The sequence below is a fragment of the Echinops telfairi genome, unplaced genomic scaffold, assembly GCF_000313985.2.
Source record: "Echinops telfairi isolate 266 unplaced genomic scaffold, ASM31398v2 ScPeMD7_11;HRSCAF=52, whole genome shotgun sequence".
Lineage (NCBI taxonomy): Eukaryota > Metazoa > Chordata > Mammalia > Afrosoricida > Tenrecidae > Echinops > Echinops telfairi.
The window spans coordinates 18,063,060-18,080,254 of record NW_022103908.1 but is presented as its reverse complement, the minus strand read 5'-3'; the positions used below and the strand labels follow the sequence as shown (position 1 = coordinate 18,080,254).

Genomic DNA, 17,195 nt, shown 5'->3' with positions numbered 1-17,195 from the left:
TCAATGTGAATGAGGGAGAATGCAGAGTGGAGACCCATTGTCCATGTGTAGACAATTGGATATCCCCTTACAGAAGGGTCACAAGGAAGAGACAAGCCAGTCGGTGCAGTATAGCACTGAAGAAACATATAACTTATCTGTAGTTCTTTAATGCTTCCCTCCTCCTGCCCCCATCATCATGACCCCAATTCTACCATACAATCTGGCGAGAGCAGAGCATGTACATGGGTAAAGATAAAAGTTGGAAACACAGGGAATCCAGGACAGATAACCCCCTCAGGACCAATAAGGAGAGTAATGATACCAGGAGGGTAAGGGGGAGGTGGGGGGAGAAAAGTGGAACTGATCATAATGATCTATATATAAAACCCCCTCCCAGGGTGACCAACAACAGAAAAATGGGTGAAGGGAGGCTTAGGTGAGTGTGAGACATGAAAACAAAATTATAAATTATCAAGGGTTCATGAGAGAGCAAGGGTGGGGAGGGGGAAAAGTAGCTGATATCAAGAGCTCAAGGTGAAAGAAAATGTTTTGAAAATAATGATGGCTACGAATGTGCTTGACACAATGGATGGGTGGATGGATTGTGATACAAGCTGTATGAGCACTCAATAAAATGATGAAAAAACAAAACAAAACATTTTCTTCCTTCTTGTACTCCTTTAGATCAGCTCCCTCTTACCCTCCCATCTCTCTTATTTTCACTTCTCTACCAGTTCTTTCTTATCAATCTAACTATATTCTCTGTAAAAGACTATAGATGGAAGTTTTTTGTAGGTAGATTTGAAAATGAATATTTTGAAAAGAGTACCCACTTGGTTTTCCTGAAAAGATGTATATTGAATGCAGAATTTTCTCACTGGGGTGAAAAAACTTCACCTTCTTTTAGTCTCCCCTATCACACAGGATTTTCCCAAGTCCTCCCTTTGCAGCCTGCTGTTCTCACTAAGGAATGAAAACTAGTGAGTAAACATTTGAACATACAGACCTCTGGGGTTAAAAATGCAAGGAAATATGTTAACATAGAAACAGTGGCCCAAACACCCAATAACACCGAATACATTCAATTGTTAAGGTGGGGGTGGGGGGGCGGGGATCATATCCTCGTCAATGAGGATAGCATGTGATGGGGATCCAATGCCCATCTCTAGACAACTGGACATACCTTGCAGAGGGCTAGTGGGGAGGAGATGAGTCACTTAGGGTTCAGTATAGCAATAATGAAACTCACAACCTTCCTCTAGTTCTTAAACGCTTCCTCCCCCCAACTACCATGGCCCCAATTCTGCCTTGCAAACCTGGTTAGACCAGAGGATGCACAGCGGTACAGATGGGAATTGGAAACACAGGGAGTCTAGGACAGATGAACCCCTCAGGACCAGGGGTGACAGTGGCGATACCAGGAGGGAAGGGGGGGGTAGAAAGGGGGAATTGATCACAGGAATTGATCTACATATAACTTCCTCGCTGGGGGATGGGCAGCAGAGGGGTGGGTGAAGGGAGACGCCGGGCAGTGTAAGATAAGATATAATAATAATTTATAAATTATTAAGGGTTCATGGGGAGGGGGGAGGGGAAAAAAGGAAAATGAGCTGATTCCGGGAACCCAAGCGAAAGCGAATTTTGGGAATGATGAGGGCAACAAATGTATAGGTGTGCTTTACACAATTGATCTATGTATTGTGATGAATTGTATGAACCCCAATAAAATGATTAAATAAAAAAGAAAGAAATGATATTTACATTGATGAATAGGATTTGGCATAAAATATATCACTTTTAATTTCATATCAACGTAGTAATGCCTTTGGAGACTTTAGATACTTGTACAGTTTAATTTCCAAGCAGGATTTTTATAACAAATTGCTTTTAACCAAACAGTATCTTGAAAATATATTTGTATATAAAACTCTGGAAATAACTCAGGAGCGCTTTATTTGTAAGACCTTAACTTACATTATGACAACAGAAAATACAGGTGGTAGAAGATAACTGAACCAGACACATGCAGCATTCACTTCTTGTCTATAGTTCCTGTAACTGCAGTTGAGAAACACCTAAAAAATTCTATTAACAAGAAAACCCCAATGTCATTGCTGTTAATTCCAACTCATACTGTCCCATAGGTCATAAGAGAACTACCTCCAAAGGGTTTGGAAGGCATCGCCTTGGCGGCCACACCTTCCTCCTGAGAAGCTGGTGGATTCAGACCACCAACCTTTGGATTAGCAATTGAGCATTTAAATCACGACACCACGAGGCCTTCGAACTAGTGTAAGTGTAAATAAAATTTGCCATGAAAACCCTATATGATGTAGGAATGTAGGCGGATGTAAGAATCAGGACAAAGGAGACGTGGCATTTAATCTCCACCTCTTGTTTACATGACTACGTGTGTAATTTCAAATTTTGTTTCCTTCAGCTTCAGAGTTCCCTTCAACCTGTTTCATTTGCTAACTTTTTCATTTGCTCAAGGAATACTTCCCCTGTGTAACAAGAGAACCCCCACAGCACTTCAGAACGGGCTCTCCATTCAGGCATTTCACTCTAGAAGAAAGCATGCCTATTTGCTGGAAGGCTTTCATAAGATGAATGCTGTGCTTTCCTTTATTGCGTTGTGCAGATTTGGCACTGTTTCATAAAGTGAATGTTTGTGGTCGCCCTGCAGTGAGTAAGTCTGCCATTGTTCCAAGGGCAGGTGCTCACTTCATGCCTGTGTTACCTTTTGGATGCGTCTCACAATCTGGTCCTAATGCTACTGTCCTCTTAATGCAGTATAGTGCAGACATATGTAACTCCCTTCTTGCAATAGTCAATTTATTGTGGTTGCCTAAAACTAAACTTATCTGACCACTCACCAGGATGCCTGTTACTATTGTTAGGGGCCTGGAATTGGGCTCTGACACCTGTGAACGACCACAGGAAACACCGCCTGGTCCTGTGCTAGCCGTGCATTTGTTACATTTATAGACACTGTTGTTAAGTTGTAGCTACCGCATCAATCAATCTGGCTGAGGGTCTTCCTCATTGAGATTCCCCTCTACTTTCCAAGCATGGTGTCCTACTCCAGGGCCTTGCCTCCCCTACAAACATGTCCAAAGTGTTTGAAATAAAATCTCACCCTTCTTGTTCTAAGAATTTTTACTGTGTTTCTTCCAACATAGATTTCTTTGTTCTTTGGGAAACACATGATACTTCACCAGCCCCATAACTCAAGTGCATTGATTCTGCTTAAGTCTTCCTTTTTCAGTGTCTAACTTTCACATGCATAGGTGATGGGAAGTACCAGGACTTTGGGAAGGCACACTTTAGTCCTCAAAGTAACATCCTTGTTTTCCAACACTATGTTGCCACTTGTGTGGCAGATTTGCCCCATGCAATGCATGTTTGAGCTGTTTACTGCTGCTCCATGAACACTGATTGTGGATTCAAGCAAAGGAAATCCTTGACAACTTCCATCATTTTCCATTGATCATAATGCCTCCTATTGGTCCAGTTGTGAGGGTTTGGGTTTTCTTACCACCGAGTTATTAGCAATCCTGAAGGCCTCCATCCTTGATCGTCATCAGTAAGGGCTTCAAGTTCTCAATACTTCCAAGCACCCAAAGTGTGCCACGTGCATATCACAGGCTGTTAAGAAGCTTTCCTCCAATCCTGACACAGCGTCGGCTTCATATAATCATTTCTCTCAGATGATTTCCTCAGCATACAGACTGAATAAACATGAGAGGATACAACCTTGAGGAAGCTTTTTTTTTTTTTGGAGAAACATTTTTCTTGATAGTAACCCATGCAGTATTCTCTTGTTTCACTTAGACTCTCAAAACTTACGTGGGAGGAGCAGCCGAGACTGACCCTGAGTAGGAAAATCAGCAAGTTGAGAAGGTTGGATTGTTCCCAGTGCTTGATGGCTTACCCTGCAATGGGCTCCATCCCCCCAAGACTCCCCCCCCCCACATACCCATTCTACAGTCCTAGTCTGATGACAACTAGTTCTAGAATTTTTGTTCTTCCATCTCCTTCTTGGCATATGAAATGATAATCCCCAATGGATCACATCAGGACATCTAGTCCTGGAGTTCTGCCAGGTGGTTCCTTTGACCCCCTCTGGACGACTGATTCTGAACACACTGGATGGCCAAGCCTGCCTCAGTGAAACACTTTGTGGTAATAGGTTCAACGCTTTACTTATTGCAAGGAATGAAAGTCCCCTCACTGGTATCTGTGCTGGCTTTCTGAAGACTTATAGCTACTGCAGTGGGGATCTTTTTCATTTATCCACGATTTGAAGTGCTTTACTAAAAGACCTATTGAGAAACCTTCTTTAACCTTATGCTTATTATAAAGGCTATTAAAAAACAGATACACTGAGTGTTCCATTAACCAGAAGAACACAAGTCAATATATCCCATTTATTCCTCTCCTTGGAGCACGCCTTCAAGAACTTGGGGGGGGAAGAAATCCTTTAAGAACAGCAGCAAGTTTTTAACTTCATCTTGAAAACCTTTCTCGAGGTACTTGTAGAACCTGATTAACTTGCTAAAACCCTGAGCAGATGTTTGCATGGTCTCTAGGTCTTCTTGTACTGGGAACACACAGACATCTGTAGCCATCACGTCATCTGCCAGTGTGCCACCTGGGGCTAGCAGGCCACTGGTCACCAGGATGTCAAAGAGCATTTCTGCCTCTCCGAGTTCATCAGGTTTTGTTCCAGAAGCATCAAGAAACTTTGCTATTGCTTGTCCGTCATCGGTAGTATCGGTAAAGTGTGGAATAATCCAGCCTTAAAACAGAGTAGGGCCAGCCCTCTCATTTTTATCTGTTCTTCTAGTTTCAAAATACTGGATAGAGAGTGGTGGTGTTTGATTATTCATAAAAGGCAAATTTATGGGGGGAAAAATGAAAACATCCATAAATCCTCCATGTGGTGGCAACTGTAGCAGTTTTTCTGTGCAATCAGAATTACCTTCGGTTCTGTTGGCTGTTATCTTTACAGAAGCAGTTCCCCAGACTTTTCTGCCATGCTACTACTGGGTGGGTTTGTACTGACACCTCTTAGCTTAGTAATTAATGGTAAAGCATTTATGCTACCCAGAGAGCCGTGTTTAGTACTATCGCTCAGTACAAATGAAGGACCCAACAGGCTCTACAATGAGTAGACTGCCTCTGTGTTTTACAAATGAATCATATATTTTAAATTCCCATGAAAACTTTAAACAGTCTCCCCATTTCAAGCAAGTTATTTCTTTTCAAAAATGATGCATTTAATAATACATCATTTAGTTAAAACCACTCCAGGGGGAATGCTACATCTCACAGAATAATTTGACTTATTTGTTTCAACATTAGTTAAATGTATATTCAACACAGAGTGCTACTCTTGAAGTCCTTATTCCTGGAAGATCCAAGCATTATCCATCTTGACTGGGATTCTAGAAGTGAACATCCTGCTGACCGTGGCTGGCCTGGAAAGGCACTGCACAGTGTAAGCCCTCTGGCCATGAGTACACTGCACTTTTTCACTGCGTGAGAAAAAGGAATTCTTTGCTTATTAAGTGCCGAGAGCTGAAGGTATGTGTATATATAAGTTTCTCTCTCTTTCATGCTGTTTTGCACATGTAGTTGGTTATATATCTGTGAATGAGGGCTATGTGTGTACATATGCAGCTATGTATGTTTGTATTGTGGTATGTGTGTATACAGGCTTGTGTTTTGCTATTTTGCACATGCAGGTGTCTGTGAGAGATGACCAACGGAGGCAGAAGAGTGGTAAAATATCCACCACATCAGGTTGTATTGTAGCCCTTGTGCTCATTATCAGCAACATTTGAGACAAGTCATATATTTTATACCTCCTTTCATCTGTAAAGAGAGATAGTTGAATAAAGAGTCTTATTTTGGGGGGTGGGCTGTGTGATAACAATCCAAACACTTTTGAGGTTTGTTCTTCATCTTATCAGATTTTCTATTGTCACCCCGCCTCCTGTTGTCAAAATTTAGAAATGCAGTATGTTTGTTTTCATCTTTTCAGGCCTTTGGCATAAAGGAAGAGAATCAAGACGAAGATTTCCACTGTAATATCCAGCTCAAGTGTTAACCAGAAATCATTTGGAGACTATATGTCTATACCCAGCTGAATGAAAAATAAAAAGGCAAACCCTGAACTTAGAATAAAGAAAACTATAAGATATAAGTTTGATATTCAAAGCATATGTCTCTTGGTTTACCACACAAGATACACATTTAAAAGTTAAGGGAAACTTATGAAGAAGACTATTCTACATAAGTTCCTCTTGCTTATTTTATAGATTCAATATTACCATTATGGTGAAGACTATGCTAAGCCCTTCTTCTTTATTTTATAGATTCAGGACCACCTCCATAGTGCATTATGTCATGAAATATGTAAAATCCAGATGGTAGAGATGGATTTTGACTGTTTCATATAAAAATGTACATGACTATGAGCGACTATATTTATACATGTGAACATATTCTCCATACATAATGTATGATTTCCCTGCATGCCCACACACACATATTGCCATGAACATACATACCTCAAGGTTGAGCATAATGATGTTGGGTCTATTACTTTTTAAGATTCTATAGCAGCAAAGTCTACTTTCTCATTTATTTCCTCCTCCTGTGTTTATTTTCTTTAAAGTATATACACAAATGCATTCATACATTGGATTGTTTGATAACCTATCAAGGATTTTATTATCTACAAAGAGCTAGGTTTCTTTAGTCATGGATTTAAAGGGAGGAGGAAGCCCAAACTCTTCAATCATGTTTGACTGTCAAAAAATTCAAACTCGTAGTAAGGGGGAATGGATCACAGGGAGCCACATATAACCTCCTCTCTGGGGGACGGGCAGCAGAGGGGTGGGTGAAGGGAGACGCCGGACAATGTAATATAAGATACAATAATACTTTATAAATTATTAAGGGTGCATGGGGGAAAGGGGAGGAGGAAGGGAAGGGGAGGGAAAAAAAAAAGGAAAATTAGCAGATTCCGGGAACCCAAGAGGCAAGCGAATTTTGGGAATGATGAGGGCAACAAATGTATAGATGTGCTTTACACAATTGATCTATGTATTGTGATGAATTGTATGAGCCCCAATAAATTGATTAAAAAAAAAAAACTACATTGAACAAAATGAAAGAAAAAAAAAGAGTTACAGTCTTGGAAACCCACAAGAGCCGTTCTTACCCTCTTAGCGGGTCGATATGAGTCAGAATCAACTCGGTGGCAGTGAGTTTTGTAGTTACCAACAAAATTAAAATATTTTATTCACCTTGAAAAAAAAATTCAAACTCTATGCCTGATTATAATGTGATCTATAACCCTCACTCTGGTCAGAGAGGATTCCCTGGAGGCTTAATCCATGTGCAGACCCTGCAAATGGATTTCAGCTTCCACTGTCATCCAGAACCTTCTGAAACCAGGTGTTCAAAATGTAAACTCTGATACCTTTCTCTCCTTCAGATATGGATTTTACTATTTACAATCCTTCGATCATCCAGGCTGGTGTGGCTGCCGAGATGTGGGGAGTTAACAACAATAAGTACAAGAAGGAAGAACACACTCTAAAATTGATTGTGGTGATGATTACACAACTCTTCTTAATAAGATTGAGCTACTGAACTGTATGATTTGTGAATTATGTGCTAATAAAATGGTTAGAACAAAAATACACTCATGTTTTTGAGTCAATATCAACTGTTTGTGACCCTATGATTGACTATATGATTAATTGAATGTCTTTCTTCTTCATTGGAACTTAGATATTGGTTGTAACTAGTGTCTGTTAAGACCTGTATGCAGGAAAGAGATGAGTTCATTTGAATAGCTGTCTGAAACATGGTCTTACCCAGAAGTAAATTTGTTTTTTAAGTCACCTTTTAAAATTTAATTTAATTAAGCTATATAAGGAGATGATTAGTCATTTCTCTTTTCTACACTGTATTTTGTTGCTTAATTTTATGACAGCTAGAAAATTTCTTTGTGTATTATCAGTGTACATAGGAAATGGAATAAATAATAAGTGAAACCCCACTGCAGATTTAGGCAGGAAAAATATCGCTACACAAGGAGGAAAAAAAAACTGGAGATGAGAAATTACTAGATGCAGCCACAGACTTCAAATATCATGAGTTGCAGATTGATTTGCTTGCATTTTCTGCAGAGTAGATGCAAAGATTATGCAGAAAGCAGGAGAGAACATAATTGCACAATGGTGACGTGAACTGAATGCTCGTGCTGCCTGAAGGCTCCGATGCTAACTAATTTAAAACCAAGAAACTTCCCACAAACTCTTCCATTTCTTTACTTCTCCACTTCTGCTTTTCAGAAAAAATAAAATATAAATGAGTGCTTCCTCAGAAATGGCTTTTAGACGCAGGAGCCCATCCTATGCCATAAAGGAGCACAGCACAAATGAGTATAGTTTCTTTCTCCTTATTCTGAGCAGAAGCCCCAAACCCAAGTCAATCCCATTCATAATGACCTAGTTAGGACCTCGAAGAGGGGAAATCTCTTGGGAGCCAACAGCCTCATCTTTCTTCCAGCAAGTGCCTGGTGCTTTTGAACATCCGATCTCATGACTAGCACCCCAAAATCTTACGATCTAAATATGCATACAGCTCTCTCTTCTGTCTGCCCATTCTTCCTTCACTTTCTCATCTGGCTCATCAAATGGCAAAAGTAAAGCCTGACAGCAGGCAGGGGATGTCAGAATAAGGATTCCTCTTGGAGAAATGTCATCGAATGGCTTTTGCAGTGGAAGTGACGTTCTACCTCTAGAAAACAGGCTCATCTGACAGTTATGCCGGAATCATGTTGGTGTACTTGAAACAGTTGGTTCTCCTCCTTAGACACTTGTCAATATGTGCAGATGAGGTTAACTGGCACATTGTGTACAGCTCTATCACATCAGGAAAAGCCAAGGAGCTGCGAAAAATCCACCTCCCAACCCAAATAAGACACACTCTCTCTGGAGGGGTCGTCAGCCACAGTCTTCTTTGGAATGTGCGTTCTTTTTATTCTTTTAAATGTGTAATCTAGAAATGAAAGAAGATTCTGTCTGGGACACGACTGCATGGAATGACCAATCTTCGGAACGCTGACTGCCCTTCTTGTGAAGAATCAGACTGTTTCATTGAGTAAAATAGACTAATAGAGACAATGATCAATTATATCTTTTTTTTTAAGGAATAGGGTTGGCCAATACATGTAAATTACAATTACAGAATTGCTCTGTGATTTCTCTCTTTTTTGGTTACATAGTTCACTTATCTAGTGGCCTCGGTGCCAAGCATGGCATGTCAGCTTCCTATTCTGCTCCACAGGAGAAGGCCCTGGGTGTTTACTTCTGTGAAGATTAAAGCCATGAACACCTTCCTGGGGAGGTCTCCTCCACCACACGAGGTCGCCATGAGTCAGAAATGACTTGCAAGGACCCAACAAAGAACACCCCCAGTGGGTAGAACCACACACTGTATATATGCGTGTCCCAATAGATGTTTAGCAACAAAAGGAGTGCTTTAAATTATTCTGTAATAGACATTAATAAGATCAAAAGCTGTCACTTAGGTAATCTCTGATAAGCTGCATGGCTTAAAGCAATCGGAATCTATTGTTTCACAGTTCAGGAACTGGAACAGAGCAGGTTTGAGCCGCTTTGTTTGGTGCCACCAACACTGAGGAAGCATGTGCTCAGGCTGCACTCCTCCTGGGGGTCGTCCGTTCTCAGCCTGGAGTCGCACCACTCCAAGGCTGCCTTCTTTGTTGTCCCATGACCCGTGGCTCTGTATTTCCTGCGTCTCCACAGAAGAATCCCAGACATTGGGTGTAGGTGTATTGTACACTGATATATAGTCATCTTTATTAGATTACTGTTTTCAAAGACCTTATTGCTGAATAAGATCCCAGATATACTGTGCAAGATAGGCACAGATTCCGGGTGCGGGGTGCTGGGAGTGGGGTAGGCATGACTCCACTCAATACAGTAGGAAAGCATCAAGAAATGGTTTTCTCAAATGTAAAAACATCATATTATAAAGTATTATACGTGTTCCAGAATAACTTAAGCAAGATAGGAGATGGCTGCAAAATGTTCATGGAAAAATTTCATTATCTTTTGATTCCATTTTTCCATGAGGTTTTTGAAACCCCATTATATGTATTAAAATGTTCTCTCCACCAAATTATAGCAGCATTGTGATCCAACCAATCAAAATGAGCAGATTAAACAACAGGTCAGGAAACGAAATCCACCCTGCATTAGGCTTCCGCATGTGCCTGGGTGATTTTAAATGTTGCTTCCAATTTCATTAAAAGACATTTCTTAATAGCCAAGGTGTTATGTTAGTTATCGCAGAATGGATTTCTGTAGAAATAGAAAAAGTTATTTGTTTCCTGGATATTTATCTGTTATCTAATGACAGCAGATTATTTCCATGGAATTTATAGATCAAAGTAGTCTTTTTGTAGCAATTGTCTGGAACTTTTCCTTCTATCACATCATTAAACACATCCTCACATAGATGCTCCTTCTTTTTTTAACTAATAATACCAACCTAAATTATTTTTTTCCTCTGTCTTCTGACATCTCATATTAGCATTTTGTGTGTAAAGCAAACCATCAATTATGGGATTACTGTCTTGCCTATTTAACGTTTCATGTGTGCCTAGTTATTTATCTAATTAAACTCTCTTCCTAGAGGAAAGGGAAAGTGTTATGCTCTTAATAATTTCTGGCAGAACACTGCATAGTTCTAAGATTTAATGTGTAGAACGACTCGAGTTACGGGTCCAACGTATATTAGCTGATTAAAATAGCTTAAGCTCAATAAATAATTGATTTCCATATAATTCAACGTATCTGGGGATTGTAGGCAATTACATTAAATTAGCCCTGTTCTCCCTGAGTTAGTCTTACATTATACTGGGGGAGTCAAAATGTATTGTTATGCAATCATAGAAGCCTTCATGAAACAAAAATATCAAAGAGCAAAGCTGTTATTTCTCAAAACACTTTCTATCAAGGTCTAGTCACTTCTCAAGGTGGTGTTTCCATCTCGCTAACTCTCCCTGAAGAGTGATGCTCTCTTCAATGTGCCCACGTCTAAACAGCCGTTTTCGGATCCCTACGGGGTTCAAGATATATTCCTTTGAAATGCATTTTCGGTTTTGGGAAACAAAGAAATCTGAAGGAGCAAGATCTGGGGTGCAGGGTGGGTAAGGTAAGGTGTCCCAATGAAATTCTTTCTCAGATAATCCTTGCAAACCTTTCAGAAAAAGAGGGTGCATTATCAAGATCGACACTATTGGAATGGAAGGCCCCAGCACAACATTTTTACCCTCACTAATACAGTGTTTTATTTCCTTTGTGGTTCTTTCTAATAAGACTCATGCTTTTTCAGCCCATCAAGTAAATATATCAAGAGTACTGCCTTGAAATTCCAAATTCAGGTACTATAACTTTCTGAGTTAAACTCTTTCTTGAATTTAACTGTCCCAAAAGAACCTCTTGGAAAGCATTCTTTTGATCGGATCTTACTAGCCTAAAACAAGATTATTAGAAAGAGTGTGTTTACACTAATTCATTGATAACAAAGACATATTTCAAAGCATTTTCTTTGGAATAAGCTTGTGCATGTATGACCTATAGCCTTCTGGGGTAAGCATTGAGCTGCTAACTGCAAGGTCAGCTGTTCAAATCTACCAACAGTTCCTCGAGAGAAAGAGATGAGGCTGTCTGCTGCCTTAAAGACTTAGTCTCAGAAACATATGAGGGAGTTCTACAAACAAAAACGATTATAGATTAAAAATAAATAAATAGATAAATAAATAAATAAAAGGGTTCGTGGGGTGGGTAGGTTGGTGAGGGAGGGATAAAGGGTACCTGATATCAAAGAGTTAAAGAAGAAAGAACATGTTTTGAAGCTGATATTGGTAACAATCGTACAATACTGCTTGATGTGATTGAACTATAGAATGTTTTGATACCAGTAAGAGCTCCCAATAAAATTATTAATAAAAACAAAATTTTAAGGAAAATAAATAAAAGGTCTTGGGAGTCTGTAAAAATGGATGGGAAAATTGCCCTCAGTATATAATCAAATAATGAAATGTAGTTCCCTAAATTTACATGGAAACCCTAGGAGTCACCTCGGGATTCTACATCTCTTAACATGTAACTATGGGATGTAGGTATAAGTGCATTTTTAAAACATAAATGGACCATTTGCATTAAATTTTAAAATCAGGAACTTAAATAGCAAATTAAATGATTAAAGTAAAATTACATAGAAAAATACCAAAAATTGAAATAGAATTGAAAGAGATGGACTAGTTATTTTTAAAAATAATAATCATATTTAATTTTGGAGAGCAGATATCGAGCATTTCTAAGTTTCTTCCTGCACACTGCTAAAGAAGTTATTAAGTTGAACATTAATTTGAAAGTATAAGAGTTTGTTTTCTTTTAACATGAATGTATCCAGTATGTTTTTCAGGATTTTCAATACAAATTTCAACTAGATATGTGCCCAGCTTATTCAATCTATAATCAAACCAAATATTTAATCTATACTTCATCCTTCTTTCAACAATATTACCTTGATAATTCCTTTTAACGTTTAAATACTGACTTATATTGCTTGGATTAAATCAGTGACATCTCTAAGTTTATATTACATCACAATAACACAAATCTCCTATTAAATTTTAGAATCTCTCTAGAAAACATCATTAAATTGATGTTCAAAAATTCTGTATTAGGCATTTTTTTCATTCCGTAAAATAGACATTGCTGAAGAGAAAATAATAGACAAATTTAACCACCACAGTTGTATGATTAAGATTCCTGTTTGGCTTTTCTTGTTAAAGTATAACAGAAAGTTCAAAAAGACTTTCCTTTGGGTCGGGGATGTTTACAAGAGTCCTTGTTAGTCTTTAGAAATGGCTGCATCTGCAGAGTGTAAATGTGTCTTAATTACAGGTTTTTTAGGGTGAACATCTGTGCCCTTTGCTAAAACTATGTAGATACTTTATTGGTAATCTGAGAAGAATATGTGGTTAATTTTATACACTGTACTTACTTGCTAATTCACTTTATTTAGTATAAATCAGGAATATTTAAAGGTTTATCTGCATCACTTTGACATAACACTTTACACGTACGCAATTTTGTCTTCTATAATTAGTTTACAACATAAAATTAGAATCAAATCAAGTTTTTAATTGGGATTTGGAGTTGGTGAGAAAGAACCTGAAGCTCTCCTCCATAGCTCCTTCTTCTGTAAAATAGAGGTTTCTTTTGGAGGCTAGGTTCCCTACGTTCTTTTACTCTTTGATCATCTCTTTGGTTTTCAAATAAAATGCAACATATGAAAGTATAGTGCCATTTGTCTTCTGAAAAAGAACATTCTTTCAAGTTATAAATGTTATTACATAGCAAGGGATGCCAGGTGGCACCATAGTTAAGGCCGAGCTGATGAATGAAGAAAGAGCTGGTGTTTGGGCCCTCTAGCTGCTCCCCAGGAGAGGCCTTAGAAGATCTGTGGGTGGGGGATTACACCTAAGCACCCCGCAGGGCAGTTTCAGCTCCTCTACATGGTTGCCTTGAGTCAGAATCAACTCATTGGACTACAAAAAGGGCAATTCATCAAGTTGATTCCAAACTCATAGCCACCCTATAGGACAGAGCAGAACTGCCCCTATGGATTTTTGAGATTGGAACTCTTTATGGGAGGAGGAAACGTATACCTCCTAAAACTCCTTAGAATGACAATTACATATATTAAAAAATAACTAAAACAAGAAAAATCATTGTCATCAAGTCAGTACAAACTCCTGGCAACCAGGTACGTTACAGAGTTGAACTGTGCCAATTAATTTCTTGACTGCATCCTTGAAGTTCGGCATGGGTATTGTCCAGGTCTTAGATCATATAAGGCCCTCAAAATCAGCTAACATCAAAGAGAAGCAGTTCAGCCATCATCCTAGGGGTGAGTTAATTAAATTTTTGACTTGACTGATATGTCCCAAGAATGATGTTATAAATATCCAAATGGCCCTTGGCAGGATAAAAGGGTCCACCACCACCACGCCCCCTCCACCCCTGCCAACTCCAGCATTTCTTTTCTCAGCACTGCTATGGTTTTTAGTTTAATGTTTAAGTTAGTGGCAGTGCACAAGTTGTGCTATTTAAGGATTTCCTTATTATGTAAATAATTTTACAGAGTTCAAGAATGTATTGAGGCTATTCAGTTGCAGGGCATAAATGTAAAACAATCGGAAGGAACAGTGCTTTCTTCTGAATGAATGATTAAGTTTAAGTTAGGGGTGGGGTGAGAATCATCCAGGGCAGAATGTTTGTTTTCATAGAATAACAGTGGCACACGGCTGGTATTAAGACATTATTTTCACAACAGATTAATAATGTTTGATTTCTCATACTTTGAGTATCATATTTAGCAAAAATATGGGAAGTAGAGTACAATAGAAATCCTGTATATTCTGGAAACAATCTTTGTCAAAGAGAAAAACACTCATGTCCAAATCAACTGCCATCAAGGGGATTCCTACTCATAATGATGCCACGTAGGAGATCAGCGACTGTAAATCTCGACTGGGGCAGACAGCCTCTTCTTTCTCCCTGGATTTGAATCCCTGACCTTGAAGTTGACAGCCCAGCACTTAGCCACCTGTGCCAGCAGGGCTCAGTGTGAAAAGCATAGCAAAGAACACATTTGAAACTTTTGACGAAACAGTTATGAGTTTTAAATATTCATGGTTATTATTCATATTCATGGTTACTATTTATTAACTTAAGAATTAGAATGAAGTTATTCCAGGATAACTTTTAAACTTCTGGACCTGGATCAACCCACAAAAGAACATTCAGTGAATCTATTAGAAAGTATGGACCTGGTAATCACACAGACTCAGTTGATTAGGCTTAATGAGCTTGAGAGACAACCACAAATTCTCTCCTTTAATTATAAGACCATCATTCCTGATGATTTAATTTTTTTAAGTCCAAAAATAGTACCAAATGCATCAAAATTATATTCTGTATTAAGAAAAATATTTTTTACATTTATTTTTCTTATATTTTCAAGTATTTGTTTTAAGGGTGCTCCAATGGTGCAGTTCGCAGGGCTCTAGCGTGGCTCCCAAGCAGGAAGGTGAAGGCAGAGAGAGATGGGGGAGTAGGGGGTGGGGGGTCAGAGAGCCATGTATCTTGGTTGCACCTCCAAAGGAGGTCAAGCTAGATCTGACAGACAGGCTGAATTCCACCCGTATCCTCTTGCGGGTGCCATGTTGGCACAAAACCCCTAAGGACTACGTTTAGTTATGGTTTCCAGACATCAGAGGAGAGCAAGGTGGACAGAGGGGAGAAGGATCCTGGAGAGATACAGGTGGGCACGAGGGGGCTGTCTAGTTGGCAGCAATGTTCTGCTGAATCCAGGACACCTCTTTGCAGACCCAGGTGTAGATTCTGCCCTTGCCTTTTGGAGTATAGCCTTCTTCTTGATGCACAAGTTTTAAGTAGATTTCCTAAAATATTTATGTTTTTCAGCTTCAACTGCAAGCCTTGATTGAGAACGTCTTTCCCTGCATCCTCTCTCTTTATATAAAAAATACTATTGTCACTTTTAAGAAGCTAGCATTCCTCCATCCCACTTCACAATGTCAGATTCATTTACTTGTCGAAGTTCTCCCAGAACATATGTTTTGATTCCTGATTATATGAAACAAACATGATTAGAGGTGGAGTTAAAGATACACACACACACACACACACACACACAGCCCTGCCCTTAAAGTCTTATTTGTAAGTAAAATCTTGAATGGAACTTATGATACATAAATAACTAGGGGGCAGGATAGAAAGTGATAAATGCCATATACAAGAAATCACTAAAGTGCTCTTGGGGTTCTGGTTTTAGAGTTTTTATATAAAACGAGGAAAGCAGAATGGTTTCACAGTACTTAGCTGGTGCTCGAAGGACATGCTGAATTTGGACGAGAACGAAAAGAGTGTTTCAAACTTGCAGAGGGAGAAACGGCACTCAAAACGAGATCAGAAGATTAGAAAGGGAAGACTGCAGTACTATGTCTGGAAACAACTCAAGCCGGCGAGAAGCCGGGCTTAGTAAAGGGACATAGGAAAGCTGGGTCTGAAAAGATAGCAAATCCTGACCAGAAGACTAAGCTGTGTAGATCTTGTGCAGGAGACAATGAATGGGGAAGGACATATCTAAATACCAAGCAGAGGAAAAACAACATTGGATTATTTGGCAGGTGTTAAACATTCATTCTAGAAGGAAATGTCCATTGGCAAGAAAATAAAGAAAACCTTATTCAAGGCTGTGGAATCTACCCTGCAGGATGGAGGAGAATTTCACTGTATATTTTCTGATGTACATCTTTACCTAAACTGTTATCTCTCTCCACTGAAGTGCCTGTTGGGTTTGAACTGCTGACCTTTCTGTTACCATTTGAACAGTTATCCAATGTGTCCCCAGGACTCCCATTGCCCAGAAAGCCAAACAAACTCACTGCTACCAAGTTAACACCATGTCATAGCAATCCTATGGGGCAGAGTAGAGCTGCCCCTGTGACTTTCTGAGACTGTAACTCTTCAGGGGATTAGAAAGGCCACTCTTTCTCCCTCACAGTGGCTGGTGGTTTTAAGCTGCTGACCTTGCAGTTAGCAGTCCAATTGGTAACCACTATGCTAAGAGAAAATCCTAATAGACAATTAAAATCATCTGAGTTCAAGTTGTTTCAGGATGTGTGTGTTATTTCAGGACAAACTGAAGAATATAGAAAAGATGATCCATCCTGGATATTAAGAATATCCATGTAAGGTGAAGGGGTATCGTCCTAACAGATGGGCCAAATTGATTATTGGTCCTTGTTGAAGAACTGTTTTCAAAAAGTCAGCACCGTATGCATAACAACAAGTGCAACAAGAGGCCTAACTTTCAATTTCGGTTTCTGCCATGCCCTACTTATAAGACCTTAGGAAAGTCACGTAGTGGCTCAGTTAACACAGCAGAACATAAATAATAATATGTGCCTACCTCTTGGGATTATTCTGGTTTTCAAATAGTGTATTTATTAGTGCTTTGTATACAAGAAAGGCAAATGTTATTATCATCTGCTGACCTTC

At 39.2% G+C, this 17,195-nt stretch overlaps 1 protein-coding gene and 1 pseudogene across 7 annotated transcripts in view; both read right to left on the bottom strand.

The window, feature by feature from the left end:
* PCDH9 (protocadherin 9) overlaps positions 1-17,195 on the bottom strand; it is a 1,095,802-nt gene that overhangs the window by 85,145 nt on the left and 993,462 nt on the right. The window lies entirely within an intron of this gene.
* On the bottom strand, positions 4,185-4,874 carry LOC115868468 (annotated as a pseudogene).